Below are 15,768 nucleotides of genomic sequence, written 5' to 3' on the forward strand. Positions count from 1 at the left end.
GTACACAGGGTACAAACCATAAACCAGTAGACATTGTTTAAAAACAGGCAACGCAGTATCACAAATGTCTACTGTTCTATTTGACAGAAATAAAAGAGAAGGAGAGTAATCCGGGGTTTTGTGAATTTCAGCACCATGGACAGCAACCAGAGGCAATTTCTGTGTTGCTGGAACTGTGAACTGGAAACACAAAAGTTGTTTGCTTCTTGAAATTCCACCCAAGCAATGCTCTGCGAGAGATGGAATAATAGTTTCACTCACACATGCTTTTTTTGAGATTAGGTTGTGCAACAATAAACACTAAGGCTTTGTAACTGACCACGACCCCCACAACCACAGCTGCTTTCCGGTTCTTTCAACCATTACTCTGACATGAATAGCTCTTCACCCATCACAGCAATATCTGATGTTTTTCATCCACTCAGTTTGGGTTACATGATTTTCATTGTGTTGCTGCTGTCGGATCCTTTTGTGCCTCCATTTTGCCTGAAGAAGCAAAAAGCTGGAGTGTTTCAATTTGCCATGTTTTATGAATATATATTTCATGGGAAATATTTTTTATCAGGGAAAAATAGCATGATGCAAGTATGACCTGTGCTGCAATTGTTTACTACAATACAAAGATGTGGCATGAATTTAATGCTAATTCTCCATTGTATGAGCTCATTTAATAAAAGCCCATGATATCACTTTAAGAAAAAGCATTTTTAATATACAGTAGCCTTTGATTGGTCCAGAGGGTTACGGTCCAGACCCACTTAAATTAATTAACCATTATGACCAAACACTGCCAGCCAAACACTGTCCTCGTGAACCGTACAACAGCCAGAGGTCCTTGTTGAAGGTCTGTGGCTCGCTCCTCTCACAGACTGAACAACCATGGGGTTTTGAAAAAATAAGGCAGCTGGTTCACCGTGCCAGTAGCTTGTCTTATAGATGCTCGTGTCTTTAGCAGTCTCAGTAGACCAGCCATGCAAACTTTTTTCTACCACCATCGGTGTATTTCTTTGACTGCAATTTTCTTATTTAGAAAAATAAAGAAAAAAAAAAAAATCACATTCAGTTTTAGATATAAAATACATCTCCTATCCCTCACATTATTTTTTAAAATAATGGTATGATATTTAGAAATAAATCATCAATCAATACATGAAAAACAAATACTAAAAGCACACAACAAAACAATCGAAGTAACAAAACTAATTCGGAATTATATTCTTCTACCACTTTATATTTCAATACCACCACAAAATGTGAGTTGATGTCAGCACACTATGCAGCAAATCAATATCATAGTTTCACATTGACTTCATGAGACAAGCATAAATGCAACAAAGTGGCCCAGAGGCGTCACTTTGCTCAGCTTTGACGACATGAAAGCGCACAAGCTGAGCTGTGTGTGTTGCATTCGCCTGCTCTTTAGAATAATAGCTGGCCGATAATTTATCTGGCCTCGTGCGTAGGCTGCATCCCTAGCGTTGCGGTCAGAAAAACAAAAAAGACGGGATTATGTTGATACAGAAATGGTAAAGGTGCTTTCCTGGCAGTTGAATGTTTACTTTGCCGAGGCCGTACAAGTGTTTGTAGAGCAGGAGGATCTGGAGGAGTGTGAGGTGAGCAGTTCAAATGTGCGGATGCAGCGTGAGGGCCGTCGGCTGCATACCTTGCACGGGTTACAGCGGGACGCTTACTGAGGGCATCGTCTTCTCCGTAGCGCTGATAGTTTGGTTTAGTCATTGCAGCTGAATACCACACGTGGATTGAAGTGGTAGTGCAACTGCTGATTCTCCAAATCTGCATGTTTTTTTTAAAATGAAGACTAAACTGACACTGCTGTTCTATGAAAACAGTTTTTTGTGTTGCGATAAAAAGCGTCACCTCCTCCATCACTGTCAACTCAACAAAAAAGTCACGACTCTTCCCGTTATCCTCATCCACCCTCGGTTACCTCGCCTCCTCGGTCCAGACCCCGCGCTCCTCTTCCTCCTCCTCCTCCTCCTCTTGCTCCCCCGTCCTCCCTCACCGTCGGCCATGACCGTCCTCCACAATGCGCGACTGTATTCTCAGTACCTCCCCCTTTCTCGCCTTCAGTCACAGCATCCCTGCCTCCCTTTCTCATTCCACAGCCGGCTCCTACTCAATTCTGATAAAAACACTTTGAAAACACCTCGGTCTCTTCTCCTCCTCCAGACGGACTTCATTACTTCATTCCGAGTGCGCGGCGATGCCTGCTCCAGAACCGAGGATTTCTCTCCCTCGAGCATGAAAAGGATTGCCAAATCATCCGCAATCCAACATCACCGACTGAGCCACCAGCATGAGCACTGGATACATATGCTCCAGCACAAGTTGTTGGCTGACCAACTAAGCCATCTTCCAGCGCAGATACAGCGAAGAGGGGCGCATCGCTTTTAAGGTGAGAGTGTGCGCCTTTCAGAAATATTCGGGTGAAACATTGACCGCCGCCAGACTGGCGCTGTGTAATTTGGCACAGCGATGCGTGGTCAGCGTGTTTTGCGTCTTTAGCGAATCTTCTCCTTCAAGCGCGATCACTAACAAACTGCAGCCCAACACCATCCACATGAAAAACCCCTCATTGCGCATCTTTTAAATCCCAAAACACGCGTGCGGCGAAAGCGTGGTCTGAAACAGGATTTGGCACGTTACGCAGTGAACATATACGAAACCTCTGGCGTCAATATGAGTGAATCCTGTGAGATTCCAGCCGATGGCCCTTTGTTAATAAATGGGCCCTTTATTACAGACGCGCTTGCTGCTTGTGCGCAGATGATTTTTTTGGTGACGGATTCTGAGAAAGTCAGCTGTGTGCGCGACGTTATGTGTCTGTGAAAGTTGCTGTGATCCCTGAAGTTGCTTCTTTTTGAACTTGCTGTTCCACTGACTTACTGTGAGGGGAGCTCATGCTCTTTTACACCCGGTGTCATGGTTTGGCTAAAGGGAAAGATTGCTGCTGATGATGGCTGGTATCAGCCCAGTGAAATTGGAGCTTCTGTTTCTGAAACCATTCCGGAAGCGGTCTGCCCCATCGCACTTCCCCAAGTACACAGTCCCGTCAGAAATTTGCCGTCATCTTAGCCTGGTAGGTCCATCAAAACGAGTCGAGTGGCCCTTGTCTGCTCGATTTGCCAGCACTCCGAGTGAGTCTGAGCACTTGAAAGGTGAAGTTTTATTTCATCTTAATCCAACTTCATTTGCTCATGAAAAGAAGGCAGCAGCGAGCGTTGGTCTCTTCACTTTTAAAATTTTACCTTTCTTTTTGTCTGCAAAAAAACAAAACAAAAAGAAACAAACAAAAAAAATAGCCATAATGTAAACGTTAGTGAGCACCTCTGTGCAGTTATGTTCAGAAAAGTAAAGTCTGTCGATAGAGACAACTCCATTTTTTTTGTTATTTATTTTTTTTAAATGCCTGCTGAAGCCTTTCATCTGCTGGGGGTTGTTGCTGTGCCCAATTCTGCCTAGGCATAAAGACTAATTCTGACCATTTGCATGCAGCACAGTGTGATCTGAGTCTATCCCGACACCGTAATATAAGGAGCAGCATCAAGCTGTTTTACATTGCAAATTTCTGTCATGTAAACAAGATGATGAATCACATTTTCACATTAATTGCCTTCCAGGTTATATTATTTTGAGTGTTGCCAAAATATATGCGCCTTATTTCATCAGAAAATCTACTTATAAAAATGTACAACTCAAACAATTTAGAATATCTCACACGTTGATAAACCTTTCTATTTCATTCTCTTCAAGGAAAGATTGTGAAGAAATAAAGATGACGTGACCTCAATAAATCAGTTATCTTCACTTATTTGAAGACCATTTTTCTGCCATATATCAGGGTTTATATGTATTTTCACAGCGAGACAATCATCAGAATTGGCCAAGTCTGATCCGCCTTCCTTATTGACATTATCTTGCACTTTATTTTGGTTGTATTTTTGGCTGATCGGCAGATTTTACTGAAACCGTGACAGCAAATTCTAAAACTAGCAACGCACTTAGAGAGTGCCGACCTCTGTAAAGCAGTTCAATATTCTTGTTCTTCATCCATTTAATCAATAAAAAAGTATTTTCGCTTCAGATTTTAACAAAATATGTTCTTAACAACAAAATCCAAATGAGCTCAGTGTGATAGCTGTTGGAAACTTAACAAGAAAATCAGTCAAGTTTCAGCCGGCAGTCAAGTGAGGTAGGTGATCTAGAACACCACCAAAATGTATTATCTGCTCCATTTCAATCAGTGAATTTTTTCCTACTTATTTTGCAATTTGATAAATGTTGGCAAAGGATTGGCTTCCAGGAGAGACCGTCCGACAGAGGAGGAAGCATGGAGAAGAGACGTAGCAGCGAAGCAGTGTCACAATTTTTGTGGCTATCATCCCCAATATTCATTCCCATTGAAGCATACGGGTTGGGGGGATCACAGAAAATACAATAAAACCATCCAAGTCTAATGTATAAACTGATATTCGGTGTCCCTCAAGGGTCAATCCTGGGTCCTTTTCTTACCCAGAGCATGTTCACAGAGGCAATAACTTGGACTGTAGCAACACATACATCATCCGTCCACTCAGAATCCCGGCTCCATGATTGGATCACAAAATAATTCCGGGGAATTGCGCTACTTTGCCTAAAGGTTCCTGACTAAAAACTCAACTCCTTCTGTATGGCTGTGATAAGGTGATACATCATGCTATATCATGGTGTGCCACTTACTGTGGCAGCTGGAATGCAAACCACAGAGTATTTCCTTGAAATCAGTTGCATGTATTTTTCACATATTTCCATCTCTATTAAAGACCTAGATAGGTAGCAGTGTAAACTCTTTTGGAGACCATCTCAATGATGTATCCTACCGTTCTTTCCTCAAAAATGTGCTCAACTGCCAGAACTGTACTGGAAGCGGAAATTGCAGAAGAACAAAAAAAAAGGCCCATTCAGAAAGCCTTGTTCAATCCGGTGGCCTTTTCATTGGCATCATGTAATCATTTTCTGAAGAAATGCATTCCACATCATTCTGCCAAAATGAAAATGCCAGCAGTCGCTTAAAGCTATATTTGTGACACGACTCAGGATGGCCCGTTGGCAACGATGCTTTCAAGGAGCGGGTTTGCTCAGAATTAATCAAATTAATTCTTTGTCTAGAATCCTAAAACAAGCTCTCAGTTGTAATGAATCTGTCTCTTTCTCGAACAACTTGAAAAATCATATTCAGAAGAGTTAATTTGGTGAGAACTACGAGGTCATTCCACTGTTTCTTTGTGATTTGACAACTAGAATGCATAAACACGTGTCGTATTATTGAGGTAAAATAAATGTAGGGCAATAATAATATTGAAATAAAATCACAGTCTGGATTGAAGGGAGCTGCTTGGTGGTTGCCTGTGTTCTCTGAGTGCTTTGCTCTACTGAGCTGCTCCCAGATGTCCTTCTAATTTCAATTGTAATTCCAATACCATAAAAAAATGAAACTGTTTTTTGGCGATTTTTTTGAGTGCATGCAAGGCCATGCCATCGTTTTAAAGAATTATTCCATCCAATTTCTCCACACAATAGTTTATCTGTTGGCATGCTTTTACTGAGTTCTTGTTTCGGCTTTGTTTTGTTTATGCTGGCTGCAGCTGCAGTTCCAGAAGGTCTCCTCTCCAGAGAGCTTGAAGAATCTGTTTTTATCTGAAACAAACAACACGGTCACGCTATGACAGAAGCTCATGGAAATGCTGCTGAGCGTAGGAAATATTTAGCAGCTGAACTTTCTGACCTCTGGGAAAATGCAAAGGCCCTTTAGGAAACAAACTGTCTGGCCATAATTTGGTGGTGCAGTAATGATAGTAATAGTAATACATGTTCGGTTGCTCTAATAGGGATGACATCATCACTTGTGTTGTTGTTTCAGTCCTGTGTGGTTGGAGCTTTGAATTAACACAGACAGGATGATGACTCAGCGCCTAATGTGATTGAGCTCTGACACGTTGAAATAAAGAAAGCCACTTAGCCTCATTGGTCCCGCCTCTGTGATGACTCTGCTTCATGAGATATCATTATTAAATGGCAGTTTTAAATCCTCCATCATCCTGTCCATTTTCCTTGTGTGAAAAGATGAGATTTTTTTCATTGGACCCATGATTATTAATATAAATACATCATGAATTTGAAAAAAAATAACAGCCATCTGTTCTTTTTTGAACCTATTCACACTCCATCAATGCTATTCTTTTTATTTCACATGTAACATGTTTAGTGTTTTTGACAACACCGTACAGAATCACTGTCATCATCAGCTTTAAAAGTTGGACTGAAACATTTTTTAGCAATTAAACAACATTTGTAGACTTAAGATGTTCAGTCAATGACTTCTGTTTCATTGACATTGCCTCATGCCTGCTAACATTTCTTTTTGTCTTTGATCCACACGTTGGTTATTTAAAGGAAAGCTCTTCAAAAATCAAAAAAGGATGAGAGAAACTCAAACTGTTTAGCTGCTTTCCTTGACATTGTTTTAAATGAATATTCTGGTTTTTAAAAAAGCGCTTAATGATACAGTATGGTGTGAGAAAAAAACACTGTATTGTTTATTTTAATTCAATTACTTCAACATCAACAATTGACAAGAATACCAACCTACTTTATGGACAGAATAGTGCTTTTTTATTTTTATTTCCTTTGATATTCAGGATACATTTCTCTGCATTTGTCTGTACAGAATGTAAATAAATGTGGTCCTGACATGAGGAGGCTCTAGGTTTGACTGGAATAGAACTGAATATGCCGATAATCTGTGGATTCACTGTCTGAGTCAGTGAATCCACTTGTGCCTTCTGACACATTATTTTAAAAATACCATCACATCAGTCAAGCTATTGTTGGAGAGTCCCACATTTCTATCTGAGTCATTGTGGTCAATTGCTTGCACCTGAATACAAATCATGGCATATACAGTGAGTCGGCGGTTATCAGACTAAAAATTTCAAGCTGATTCATGCCCTAAATATGTTTCATATTCCCTGCTACATCTTATAGTTTTGTGAGCCGACACAATGTGAACCGCTGCTCTACACAAAATACTAACCCAAATTCTTCAGCTGCCAGCCGTTTTAAAAGTTTGTCTCACAGAAGTAGTTTGATGGTAACCGACTTTCAACTGACACACTCGAGTGAAATTGTTCCTTTGTTGACACGGCGAGACGGTCGATCGATAACTGGCAACTTAAATGTCATTAGGGCACTTCTCGGCAGAAACCACAATAACAGCGCATGGAATTAATGATGGTGAGAGATTGTGCCGTGATTTATATTCACAAACCCGCTCACCTTAATTTGTGCCCTGAGAGGCGATATTGGCCCGATGAAGATAAACGATATAACCTATTCAATTAAACAGATGCTAAGTGGCAAAAGGCCGGCGCTCCAGATTGCGCTGCAATTGAATTTTCTCCGATCCAAACAAATTGGCTCCTCTCCTTTAGCAATGTTGTGGATGCCGCGGAACAGATAACCTCGCCACAAACACTCAGCGCGGCGTTCATTATTTACTGAAGATTGGCAGATTAGCAAGAAGAGCCCTCGCACATGCAGCCCTGACAATGAGGGAGTCTTTTGGGGAGCGGAGTCTTGCTGTAGCTTATATTTTAGCGGCATGTTAGGTCACTCACAGACCTGGGAATATGAAACCCACAGCTAACTTGAAATAAAGCATCCATCGTGCACCGATTCTTCAGAAACACCGCCCCTCACCCTCATATTACTCAGCCTCCCTGTCTCCGCTAAAAAGATATGGTGCCAAACCAGTCCCCGCTTTGGTTTTAATGAGCGATCAAATTGGCACAGATTTGTAACAGCTATTTCTTTCTGTGATTAAAAGCTCACATTTAATACATTGCTTGATGAAAAGAGACCTCAGGCTCGCTTCTCCCTCAAGTCCCTCTGCCGTTTATAAAGCGCCAGCAAGGACCGAAGTTTGCCATTGAATTGAGAGGAGGAAGCAAAGGTCAGGCATTAGTGTGTCTCGGCTATTGTGAAAGTTCAAGAACATGATTTCAAAAGAATCGGCCAAAAAGGATGACCCTGGACGGTCCAAACTCGCCCTCAGACGGACCATGAAAAAGTCTGTCCTTTTTCTGTCTGGTGATGGACAGGTCGGGTAAAAAAATAAAAATGTCTTTGTGGATTTTATGTTTTGAAATCTAACATTCAGTAGGATCTAAATCAACTGAAGAATTTTAAGGCGCAACATCATGGTGACCGCCAAATGGACTTGTGCATCCAATGATGACAGAGAACTCAGCCCTTGCATAGGCATTGGAATTGAATGAAAGGTTTTCACTCCCACTGCTTTTCTGTAGTGATTGGTAGATGGGGTTTCTTGACACAGTATTGAAGGGTTGATGAGGTTTCATGAAACAGTGTTCTGATTTCCAGAATCCATACTTGGATTTGAAAAAAAAACTAAGCCTCACATCATGTCTTAGCGTAGCACACCATCCAGTCGTCTCATCACTTCCACAGTAGTGACTGGGCTATGAAGTACAGTATAAGTCCGGCATGAGTCTCATGGGCTCATGATGCTCTACATTTACCAAGTGGCGTGAAACTGTAGGGAGCACCGCACCACTTCCTAACCGATACCCCCCTTTGACGTGTTCACAGTCCAGTGGAGTCAAGAAATGCAGCAGGATTGATTCATTTGAAAGCATGATGCGTGAACAGGCTCCACGAGGGACTGACTTCTGCATCACCTTGGGACACAGAAGTCCACTTGACGCTAGTCAATAAATTTCTCCTTTGGAATCAAAATGTGTTGCTATGTGAGTTGAACAATGATTTTGTCTCACGGGTACTTGAAGGCACTTTGGAGGTTGTTGAGTGTCAAATGTACAGTACGTGTGTGGATAAAATGTAATATTTAAAGTTCCATTATCTCAAAGCAAATCTGTATCTCCTCCAGAACATGATGGCTTAGTTCGCCCTGGCAAGTGCCAGGTGACCTGCCACTCTCCGCTGCCACTGCAGCATAAAAATTGAGTCGAGGTGGAAGTGTAATAGCAGAGCTGCTGAGAAGACAGAGGTGAGAGAAAGAAACTCAGCCAATATAGTGCTGACATTATCGTCGTAGGGTGCAACTTTTTTCTGTCTGAGAAATCGAGTTGATTCAGTGGTTAATGTCTTTTTTTTCCATTTTCATTTTTTCCAGTCAAGAATCCTTTGTGCTTGTCAGTGGGATACTTGGCTGGGGGGATTTTTTTCAAGCGGTAACTCTGCTTAAAAAAACAAAACAAAAAAAAACCTTTTTTTAGTACTATATTGGAGTAAAAAACAGTTACCAAAAGATTTAAGATATAAGACCAGAACTGAACAAGTGGAGTATTGCTGAAGTTGACCCATCAATTTCACCAAAGCGGCTACATGGCATCACTAAAGCCCAAGGACTGCAAATTATAGGATTGTTAAATTATATTTGTGCTTGCTCTCTATTTGATGACTTTTCTCTCCTGTCTATGTCAAGTTTCAAGTCAGTTAAGTAGTGAAATTCAAATCCAAGTATGTAAAACGTGAATGGAAGCACATCTCTTATCTACAACTGATGATAAGTTTACAAAAAGTTGATAACTTTCCATGTCATGTTTGGGAAAAAAAAACATTGAAGGAAGTGTTGTTGGTCACATGATAAAGGGAGGTAACTAAAATTCAAAAGTAGAGCCAAGGAGTTGGTAAAGTGAGTGCAGGCAGGGCGGAATTTATGGAGAGAAAAGTTGATCTGTGCCAGAGGAGAAGCTGCAAGAGTGAAAGGGAAACTTACTTGGACATGAACGAACAGAGTTAATTCAAATCGAAATAAATCTAAAGTGTAGACCTGCACCATATATTTTCAGTTTATGTAAAGTATTGTACATTTCCGGCCAAATATTGAGTAGACGAGAGAGACTCTATTTACAAAATGACCCTGTGACCACTGGGAAGCGGGTGAGTCAAAATGCTTGTCGATGATGCCAGCAGCTCTCAGCAACAGTGACCTGTTTTGCGGTTGAGGGCAGCAGCTGCCCACAAAGCTGGAAATGACTCTGGGTTTGGAATATTCAGTTTGACTTGGCCAAAAATTCTGTGGCCTGATCTGAGCCTTGGACTCAAACAATTGCTTGGAAAAAGTAATCTGGTGATGTGAGGTTTATTCTAGAACGTAATTGTCAGCTTTCATTCCTGGAATTAAATTTTGAATCTGCGGGTTTATGAAGGAATTAAAGATCAGAGAGAATCTAGTTTTCTAGAAATACCTAAGTAGTCCAAGCTCAACCTCATCACAAGTAAATGCATGTTTGAAACAAATCTTACCATCAGATAAATCTGACAGATTAAATTTAGCCTCATCCATTTTTTTTTTTAAAACCATGTGGTGCTTTCTCCTGAGCAGAAAACACCACATGCTTTAAATAAATAGAGACATGCTGCAAGTTAATTGACTTCCTGGATAACATTTTTTGAATCCGAATCACAGCTGGTGTGAAGATTTATTATAATGCGTTTGTGTTGTTGTCAGACCTGTTGTTTCAGAGATGGAGGAAATTGCCGACCATTCCAGTGCTGTGTTTATCTCGAATCACAAAGCTCTTAAACGATGATAATAATGGTAGCACTCTAGGTAAGAGATCAGATACAAACGCTTAAGAGCTCCTGGTTTTGTGTGGGGGAGGTACTGATCCCATCTTTGAGAGTCAGATGTTTTATATGTGTTTTTCCAACATGTCCAATGAGTATCCGTAGACAATAGTGACACTATAAGCGCCTTCAATAACTGTAGGAACCTCTCGTGTTTGTTCTTTGAAAAAAAAACCTCACTCATTAGCCACTGCAGTAGTACTCATGGTTCTCCACAGGGGTTTTTCCCAGGGTAGGGGGTGTCTCCGACAGCGGGGGTGCTGAAGTTTGATAGTCCTCCATAACGTTCTACCTTAAACGGCAGAGTCCGTCTCGATTGACGCCAATATTGCAACTCACACTTCAATATTGACAAAACCTTGGGAAGGAGGAACCCATTCATGTTTATATAAATGAAATGTATTTCATTAATATAAAACCGGAAAGTGAGCACACAAAGTGCTGAAAGAAGAGTTTGGAATACATTTTTAATGTGTTTAAACAGCAATGATTTATGGTTCATCTGATCCTGCATTGCAAAGTTTTACTTTTCCGGGTCTGGCGAGGCAGGTTTTTCCTCTTAATATGAAACAGCAGTATTGTTGTTTGAATACCTGCCTCCAAAATAGCATGAATTGTCAAAAATGATTTAAAAAAACAAGGAAATACCACCTTTTCTTTCTTTTTTTCAAAATCTTACACTTATTGAACAACTAATAAATTATGTTCTGAACTCAACTCTCAACTTTACTAGTGTCAGATGTTTTGTGCCACCGACTGCAGCAGCTCATGAAATGACCTGACACAGCACTTCCACAGAAGTAGAAGCCTATAGAATTTTTTATGTTCCTGACCTTGCTGTGTTCGCGCGTGTCTCGTGTTTCTTGGATCTTGCTTTTTGAGTGGCTGTGTCTGAAAATCTGCCCTGACAGCCGCAGCATACATTAATTAGGATTCCAAACATAGATCCTGGGTGCACTTGAACATCAAATCTACGCATCCCACTGGGTCAGCCTTCTGTGTATTTGTATTCTGTGTGTGTGGGTAAACTTCACTAGAAGAGAGCCACATACTCTCACTTGTGGCCCAGGTAAAAGGGCTGACAGTGGAAGGATGAATATTTTAGGGGTGTGCCAGAGGGTTGATCAATGTAAGACAACACTGTGGTAAAAGACTGAAATGTCCTTAAAATAAATGTTGTTATAGATATATATGCATTGTGTGCCTGTGGTAAAATGTTTTAAAAGACATAGCAACATCCAATGTGGACTAAAACATCATTACATACAATAGTTAACTGTGTAAAACAGGTCAGCAACTACGCTTTGCACTTTTCTACAATGCGTAGATGTTAAAAATGATACAGAATGAAAAACTAATTATTTTAGACCTTGTACAATAGTGTGAATAAATCACTGAGGTAGCAAAGTGTTCATTGAATGAAAAATGAGTGAATAAATATCATTATTTAACAGTAAAAGTAACTTCATAAACTGTTTATTTTGCTCATATTATTATTTGAAAATGGCCCTATTTATGTTTGTGGTTCAGAAATTACCCTCAAGTGTATTTATTTATTTTAAAGCCAAATCAAATGTATCTGAATGTTAGTAACAGCTAATAACAGAACTAGCACCAATATTTGCCTCTCAAAAATGCTTATAATTCAAATAACACAGATGTTTTTGTCATTTAATATACATTTTAAATCTTCAGAGTTTTTTGTGGCGAGCCACTTCTTCATTCTCAACCGTCTTAACTCATTTCACTCAGCTGTTTATTTTCATATCCAAAACAAAAGCATAGATAAGAAAAAAATGAATTTGTAATAAAAAAGAAACAATGTAACTACTGGTTTACTTAACTGTAATAACCTAAACCACGATCCAGGTCAGTCCCAATACTACGAGCGAACGTTACTTGGCGACTGCTGTGGTCCTTGTTCATTTGCTTCAGTGTATTTTATATCTTAATTTCTGCTTATCATTCATCTCTAGTTCTTGAATTTATTGAATGAATAAATAATGAGGGAAAATATTAACTTTTACAATGACCTGTCCTCGCCGCTGATGAGGATTCACTGATGTAATTGGATATTTTACATTTACATAAAAGGCCTGGCCACTGAAGGTAATTTCACATCCACCAGAGATGATATTGTCTTGGACATCATCAATTATTCACCATTTTTGCCTCTGGATCTGCGGTGGGTTACATTGTGCTAGAAATGAGAAAATGCACTGAAATAAAGGCAGATTAATGTTGATTAAACTCGGAAAGAAAAGAGGACGTTTCATGTTAGGTGACATTTCAGCAGGTATTAACCATTCAGAAAATAACACAATGGATTTGATCCGGAAAATTGGGACGTATCTAACATTAGATTAAGTTCGGGGAGTCTTTTGTATCTCAACCAACCCCAACATCCATGTACAGTGCACATTCATGTTTCTGCCCGTGTGTTGAATAAGCCTCAGCGGTGACACTGTAAAGGTAGCCAGAAATATTTTGTTGACATCAGAGACCTAACAACATGCTATCCCGCCTTAAGTTTGAGGACACTTTGTCATGAAGCCTCATTCACCCATGACTTGGCAATGGGCCCGTGAAGCTCCGTGATGCAGTGTCAGTGTGGGTGTGTCTCTTGGTTTGCAATATTTAATTCAAACAGCTGTTTAAAGTCAAAGATTCTAGAGCAGAAAATGCCACCCAGTGGGATTTGAAAATGAGGATGCTGGTTCGTGAAGCTTTGTGAAGCTTCATCACTAAGTTGAACTCAGGAACAGCAGATACGTGTTCATGTACCTTGAATAAAGCTCTTTAAAAGCAAGGGTTAATGAACAAATAATTGGATGATAGCAGCAGTACTTTTTAATGATCCCCCACAGAAATACACCACTCATTTAGAGAAACAGCCTTCAAAGCAACACACATACAAATTGCAGTACTCATTTAAAACACTTGGAAAAGAAAACATTGAGTTTCCACTTGTTTCATCACGTCGTGTCTTAAAAGATTCGTGCAGAAGCGTAAAGGTCAGTTTTCAAAAGTGCTTGTTATTTGTCAAGAGGTCGGCTGTCAGCCATGTTTTAAAAAGCTGGCAGAGAAAAAAAAAAGCACAGTGAGAAATAAACACACATTTCATTATGAGTGCAGAATTTGCTGTTGAATTAATGAATCCCTCCGACACAATGTCAGAACATTTGTTTCACTTCTAAAAGATCATGTGAAGTTATTATTGGAAATATGCTTTGAGGGGTCTGCTGCTCTTTCCCGCAGCATGCGGTCCCACAATCCATTGCCGTTTTCCACATGGCATAAAATCCATTGCAATGAAAAGGGTCATCACAAGGACACATGCTTTGCTCACGCTGAATTTTAAGTGACTTAAGCCAGTGGTGCTATTTTCTTTTAAGCTGTGTAAGATGAAGAGTTCCTGCATTAAATGGGAGAGCTGTTTTTTGCTTGTGAAATATGAATATAGAATATTTGTTAGATCAAATATGGCCAATTTGTATTCACTATTACTATTATACTGTTATTACTATGACTGCAAGTTCACCTTTTTCAGCTCAATATTGTGAAAATTACCTTTTTCTGTTTTATTTCAAATCATCTTTTTTGATGTGAAGCAATAGGATCCAACCACAGTACCCAATTAAGAAGAAGCAGAAGAAGAATAGACTAGTCAATGTGGGTGAACTGAACACATCATTTTAATCTAAAACGTCAGACTTTGAAGACGTTTTTGACACTGCAGGTCTGTGCCATTGTGTGTTGGAAGAACAGAGTTTAATGAATATCCCAGAAAGCGTTCGCAGCACGTAATGCAACGAGGGCTGGCATGATAACTGATGAATTTCATTTATTGTATCACAGACTTAAATAAGTATTGATGGAAGTAACACATTTAAAGCTCAGGATCTTAACCAGGTTACACATCTATCATAAATTAGGAAATATGGAAAAAAAAAAAAAAAAACTAAGCAAACAAAAAGAACTTCAGGATTCAAACAAACAAAATGTCATTTTGTGCTCTGTAAGCGATAGAGTTCCTTCATCACTGTATCTCTTTCACCACAAAGTTGAATACAATTTCAGCTTTGGCCAAAAAAAAATTCATGTACCGCACAATTGTTATATATTTATTATTATTCTAATTAGTCCTAAGTATATTAACCCACAACAAATATTGCCTTTTTGGTACATAATAGCCTAAGCACTGATGGGTCTTGATAGTTTGGTTTAACACTCCTTGCAATTTTATTTTCGCTCTCAAACAACTTAAAATATCTAAAGACAGACTTTAAATAACTTGTTGCGCTGAAGCGTTGCCATGGCGATGGTCAGAACCAGCCGTGATTGAGGCTTGACACCGTGGACCACAAAGAAATGACCAAAAAAAGGGGTAACATCTGACACATGGGTTGGAAAGTCGACATAATTTCAACTTGTTTTTAGATTTGGGTGAGATGGCATGAGAATAGATGTTACTCAATGTAACATTTCTATGGCAGCTTAATGACATTTTATCAATGTTTGCTGGAGTTTTAAAACCTAACATTTTTGGAAGAGCTGAGCAAGAGTTGACTGCCTGACTGTTGTGTTGACTGACCGCCTTTAATGAACCTAATGGTCCATTAGTCATTAAAGAAATATATTTTAGTTTCATTCCACTGTCCGTGAACAAAGGTAAAGTTGTGTGACATTCTTTTTTTTTTTTTTTTCAGGCGGCCAGGCTGGCCGTTCTCATTTCAGTTTGCTTCCAGACACTGTTTCTATCAGCTCTGTTGGGATTTCTAATAAACAACTTCACTGAGTTGCTCCCTTCTGCAATTGCCTGGTTGATGGAAAGAACATTCTTTAACACCCGTTCCAGCCTCTGCTCTCACATGTTTGGTGTTGTGTATTTGCCAGCCACCACAGGTTATAACCTTGTCAGGGAGTCGATTCAATTGGAATTAATGTTCAGGCTCGGTGTTGTGTTGCATTTGCCGCAGTGCGAGCTGGTACTGTTGTGCACCGACTTGTCTCTGGGTCCAGCACGCTGTGTCCCACTTCAAAGAGCAAACAAACGGTCCGAGTCAGTCCATTTGGTGGAAAGTTAACTGCGAA

The 15,768-nt window shown here is 39.9% G+C and overlaps 1 protein-coding gene across 1 annotated transcript in view; it reads left to right on the forward strand.

The window, feature by feature from the left end:
* Positions 1 to 2,006: 2,006 nt before the first annotated feature.
* Positions 2,007 to 15,768, forward strand: part of brinp1 (bone morphogenetic protein/retinoic acid inducible neural-specific 1) — a 126,371-nt gene continuing 112,609 nt past the window's right edge. The window contains exon 1 of the mRNA XM_053846978.1: positions 2,007 to 2,416. The gene's annotated coding sequence lies outside the window, so the exon portion shown is untranslated. The remainder of the gene's footprint in view (positions 2,417 to 15,768) is intronic.

This window comes from Synchiropus splendidus, chromosome 1 (genome assembly GCF_027744825.2).
Source record: "Synchiropus splendidus isolate RoL2022-P1 chromosome 1, RoL_Sspl_1.0, whole genome shotgun sequence".
Lineage (NCBI taxonomy): Eukaryota > Metazoa > Chordata > Actinopteri > Syngnathiformes > Callionymidae > Synchiropus > Synchiropus splendidus.